Below are 5,440 nucleotides of genomic sequence, written 5' to 3'. Positions count from 1 at the left end.
ATTTTTTCCTATTTGTTTTTTCATTTTCTGTCTCCTTCCACTGGAATCTAAGCTCCAGGAGAAGCAGAGGCACTACAGTGGGACAACGGGAGGGGGACAATTACAACACAGTGTGAACATCCAGAGAGGGGGTCAGGGAGGGCTTCTCAGAAGAGGCAGCCTCTAGATCTAGAGCTAAAGGTTATTTAGGTGTTAGTAAGGTGAATGGAGGCGTGTCAGGGAGAGAAAGTCTTGTAGGAAACAGGTGAGACATACCAGGTCACTCAAAGGGGATTGTGGATGGCCTGGATGGCCAGGACATGGAACCTCAGCACTTTGTGTCTGTCTGGTGCCTCCCATGTGCCAGGCCCTGGAGACACTTGTTGGGGGGGGGTGCAAACAAAACAAAACAGCCCCTGCAGTCACCCGGGTGACATGAGCAAGTTAAATGAGTGAATGTCTAATTCCACACGGAGCAAGTGCTAGGAAGGCACAGAGAAGGACGGTACAGAGAGTGGTACCTTTAAGGTGAATCAAGGGAGAAGGCAGGATGGGGCATGGCCTGAGGACAAGCTGTCTGGGCCAAAGGACTATTCCTGTACCAGCCCTCGGGTGGGAAAATCTGGGCAGCAGAGGCCAGACATCAGAGAGATGGAGGAGGGATGTGGGGCCAGATTTTGCCGGAGAACCTGGAATTTGGTCTTTATCCCCAGAACAGAGAGCCACGGAGTGGGTTTTAAGCCTAGAAATGACACAATGGGACTTGCATTTGGGGGAAGATTCCATCTATTCTTTTCGGAATAAGCGGAGACTCCACCCAAGGATGTCTAGTTCTCAGCTTCTTTTTAATAACCCTTTCCCTTCAGCATTGTCTCATCCTCCTAATTCTTGAGCACTGACTAGCCGTGCACGGGTAGGAGGCCCCCAAAGCTTGCCCCCTCCCCTTTACTTGCTGACTCCCACATTTGTCCTTCAGGTCCCTTTTCTTCTTTGCTTTTATCATAATTTATAATTATGCATTTGTGTGAGTGTTTATTTGTTTATAACGTCTGGGCCACCGACCACTGTTATGATTGTGGCGTATCTACTTCCCTCCATTTCCAAAATAGTTATACACAAGAACAGTGATAATGCCTAACACTTATTGAGCCATTACTATGTGACAGGTGTCATTCTGAACACTTGCAGGAGCATAAACTCATTTAATCCTCACAACTAACTTGTGAGGTTGCACTATTTTTAATCCTTGTTTTACAGATGAAAAAAAAATGAGACCTTTAATGTATGGGATCATGCTCCGCAGGCCATCCTGAAACCTTCTTCTATTTTTTGTGTGTGTGTGTGAGAAAGATCAGCCCTGAGCTAACATCCGTGCTAATCCTCCTCTTTTTTTTTGCGGAGGAAGACCGGCCCTGAGCTAACATCTATTGCCAATCCTCCTCCTTTTTTTTCCCCCAAAGCCCCAGTAGATAGTTGCATGTCATAGTTGCACATCCTTGTAGTTGCTGCATGTGGGACGCGGCCTCAGCATGGCTGGAGAAGCAGTGCATTGGTGCGCGCCTGGGATCTGAACCCGGGCCGCCAGTAGCGGAGCGTGTGCACTTAACTGCTAAGCCACAGGGCCGGCCCCCTTCTTCTATTCAATTATGTTTTTTTTTTTTTTTTTAAAGATTTTATTTATTTATTTTTTCCCCCCAAAGCCCCAGTAGATAGTTGTGTGTCACAGCTGCACATCCTTCTAGTTGCTGTATGTGGGACACGGCCTCAGCATGGCCAGAGAAGCAGCGCGTCTGTGCGAGCCCGGGATCCGAACCCGGGTCGCCAGCAGTGGAGCGCGCTCACTTAACCACCAAGCCACGGGGCCGGCCCTCAATTATGTTTTAGAGACCACTTCTGATCTCTTTCTATATAGATGTAGTTCACCCATTTTCACTTGGTTGTAATGTTCCAGTGTAGGACCAGATTTTTTTTCAGTTCTTTACCTTCTATTAAATTGTCTTCATTGTTCTAGTAGCTTGACATTTGAAAGCTCTATTCCATTATACATTAATCTTCTAATTTACTTTGGAAAAAAAAAAAAGCCTGACTTTCCAAGTTAATGGGTAGGGGATGGGGTCCTTTACTGTAACTTCAGGTACCCTGGGATGGATTAGGGAGAATTGAGGGAGGCCAGGGGCAGCCTTCTTCAGCCTGAGAAAACTTTCTGTGTTGCAAACCTGACCTTTCTCTAGGGTTTAAAATTGTTCAAAGGCTTGAAAGACTATCTCACCCAGTCCTACCTTTTTATAAAGGAGACCAAGGCTGGAGCGTGCTGTCAGGTCCCAGGGCAATCCTGGTCAGCCCCGCGGTGACACAGCCAGTTTAGAACCCGGACGAACTTTTTGCCTGTCTCCGTTGCCCTCAGTGGGCGCTGCATTCATTGCCTGTGGACTCATGTATACGGTACCCTCCAGGCTCCAGCCCTGCCCAGCCCTCAAGCCTCTTCTCTCATCTCTCTGTCCCCTACCCTGTCCCTCCCCCAGCTCACCTTCGTCCTTTTGGGCATTTTGAAGACACCTGAGCTCCCTACATCTTTACACTCAGCATTACTGGGTTTGACAATGGCCAATTTCGTGTGCATTTCCTGCTGGACCGCCAACTCCAGGATGCAGGGCCGGGTCTGTTTTGCTCCTTGTTGAGTCCTGAGCTCCTAGCCCAGCCTCCAGCTAAGAGCAAGAGGTTGAAGAAGTACTTATTGAGCAAATGGATGTTTGCAGTTGGAGAACAGTGACATTATTACAGTGGTCAAGGTGAAAATTAAAGTAGGTCTGCACCGGGTCAGAGGTGGTCAATGGTAAGTAGGGGAGAGAAACGAGCCCAGATGGGAGAGGATTTGCAGAGGTAGAATTTAGGTGGTTGGTTTCTTTGTTTTGTTTTGTTTTTTTAATTTTTTAAAATTATTAATTTTTATGGTGAAAAAAATCACAATTTCACTATTGAGTGCCACACGTTGTGCTTTAACTGATATCGTTTTTTCTGAGCTGATCAGCGAAGGGTGGCAGGAGGTGCGGGAATGCTTTGCGAATTTTCGTGCCATCCTTGCGCAGAGGCCATGCTAATCTTCTCTATATAGTTCCAGTTTTACTATATGTGCTGCCGAAGCGAGCACTAGGTGGTTGTTTCTAAGGGGAAAAAATTACATTATGGCCAGTCCACGTTCTGATGTCCCACGGGGGAACACACCAGCGTGGCGGATTATTGGGAACCACTGCAGGTTTTGAGTAGAAGAGCAATTGTTCATTGGCATTGTTCTGAACATTTTGTATTTTGGAAGTTGCCTCAGGGTGATGGCAGTTGGGCCCTGGGCCTGGTCTAGGGCCCCTCACCCCTGGGCCTGCCCAATTTCCTTGGCTCCACTCACCTCCCCAGAATCCCAGAAGGTGCAGCCATTCTGGGGGTGCGCGAACCTCTTGGGCCCGTGCGCGTGCGGGTAGGACAGATATTCTGCTTTAAAATCGCAGTTGCAGCAACAGGGCTGTTGCCATGGTAACAAGGTTGCTTTTGCAGTTTCCCTCAGACTCTGCTTCTAAACCACACTGAGAGGGAAGGAAGGCCAGCTTATCACCAGGTGGCCCATGGCTCCTGCAAGCCAGGGAGCCAAGAAAAGGCCTGCCTGTGTATCCTAAATTCAAATCATAGTGGAGTGAGACAGCTTAAGTTCAGATCCCAGCTCTGACCCTGACCCTCGGTCCTCACAAGTTACTGAACTTCTCTGTGCCCCCTTTTCCTCAAGTGTAAGATGGGAACGTGGGGATTAAATGAGATTGTACGTAGAAAGCCCTTAGCACATACCTGGCGTGTGGTAAACGTTAGCTAATATTAAATTACCTCAGCCTTCCCGCCGGTGCTCTGCAGAAAAGTTTGACAGGAAACTCACAGGCATCCTTACACAGCGAAGCCACAGTGAGGTGCAGGACAGGTTTCTGGCACGGTCAACAGAGCTGGCCTGAGATGAGGGAGAGGAAGGTGGCCTTCTTACACATGCTTCAGCAGCTCCCTGTGGCAAGACCAGGGGCTTCCCGGACCCTCATGTGGCCAGCACGGCTCCTACCCTAGAGCTGCCATTGGTCTTCTCTCCTAATGCTGGGTGGACATGCAACCAGGTTATGATGATTTCCTTGAGTGTGTCTTGGAAACTCACGGGAGCCCACAGGGATAAGCTGGTCCAATCGGCAGCCCCTTCGTTCATTTATTCTTACATTCATTCAACTCGCTCAACATACGCTATGCCGGACGTTAGGAAGTCCACGCGTAATCAGACAGTCCTGCCCTCAAGATGCTCACAGTCCTTGCAGGGGAACCAGAAGAGCGAACAGGCAGCTATGATCTGGCAGCATCCGGACCATTCGGCCCTGCCTGGGGAGGCAGGTGTAGACAGTGGGCACCCAGGCGGAGGACCCAGCTGTGGCCAGGTGAGGAAGTGAGAACTGTTCAGTTTTGCCACATCTTAAAGCCCGCAATGGGGTGGCTGGAGAACCGGCTAAAAACGTGGCCCAGAGTCTTATAAGTCGCCTGAAGGAGAGTGGATTTTATTCAAAGGGCAAAGGGCCTGCTCCTCAGGGGTTTTAAGGATGGAATCGCTTTTTTTGGAAGATGCCAGGTGGGGATGAATTTTAAAAGGAGAGCTGGCAGCTGGGGAGGTGGGACTCAAGGTGGTGACCTGGGGACAAATGGTGAGACCCGGACGGATTTAGGGGTAAAATTGATAGGAGCTGGACCCTGGCTGAGCTGATGGTCCTGCAAGCTTTCAGAATGACAGCCTAGGCCCCAGTGCTCACTCCAGCCTATGCCATTGGAATACCAGGCCACTCGGCTGCCTCTGGAGTTGTACAGCCCGGCAGGACAGGGTGGGAAGCCCATTGTCCCGAGTCCATCCAACACCAGGGTCCAGCCTGGGCTTGGCTGAACTGCCTGAGTGACCTGTCTATGCCCCCCTTATATAAGAGCAGGAACTTAGCACCTGGCCTAGAACTTGGCGCAGCACAGACATTCAGTAAGTGGTAACAGGGATTATTAACTTGTCATGGCTCTGTGGGGAGCACTCAGGGGGAGACAGAAGACTTTCTCCATTCGATAATCACCTACTGAACACCCTTGTTCCTTCCCCACAGCTGGGGAGGGCCCCGGGCAGGACCAACGAAACCGCAGTGTTGAAACTGACTGAGGGAAAGATGAAGGCACCAGGCACTAAGCACTGCAGGACTTAGGAAAGCTGGGGAGACAAGGAATTCCCTTCAGAGCTCTTCATCATGCAGAGGTGTCAAGAAAAAGGATCTTTCAGCCTACTGAAGGGTCTGGTCTGGCTTCTCAGAGTCTACACCCAGTGTCTCACCACCATTTAGGAGGAGCACCAACAGAGTTCAGGGCACTGGCCTTTTCAAAAACATGTCAGGGAGCAACTACTGCAAGTGCAGGCACTACC

General features: G+C 49.8%; 1 non-coding gene across 1 annotated transcript; it reads right to left on the bottom strand.

Moving 5' to 3' along the window:
* Positions 1-3,020: 3,020 nt before the first annotated feature.
* LOC147913718 (U6 spliceosomal RNA) lies at positions 3,021-3,127 on the bottom strand. Its single transcript, XR_015556415.1, has one exon. It is a non-coding gene; the product is annotated as a U6 spliceosomal RNA (small nuclear RNA).
* Between the last annotated feature and the right edge of the window lie 2,313 nt (positions 3,128-5,440).

This window comes from Ceratotherium simum, chromosome 25 (genome assembly GCF_057802395.1).
Source record: "Ceratotherium simum simum isolate JZ-2026a chromosome 25, ASM5780239v1, whole genome shotgun sequence".
Classification (NCBI taxonomy): domain Eukaryota; kingdom Metazoa; phylum Chordata; class Mammalia; order Perissodactyla; family Rhinocerotidae; genus Ceratotherium; species Ceratotherium simum.
This window is presented reverse-complemented; position numbering and strand designations above follow the sequence as displayed.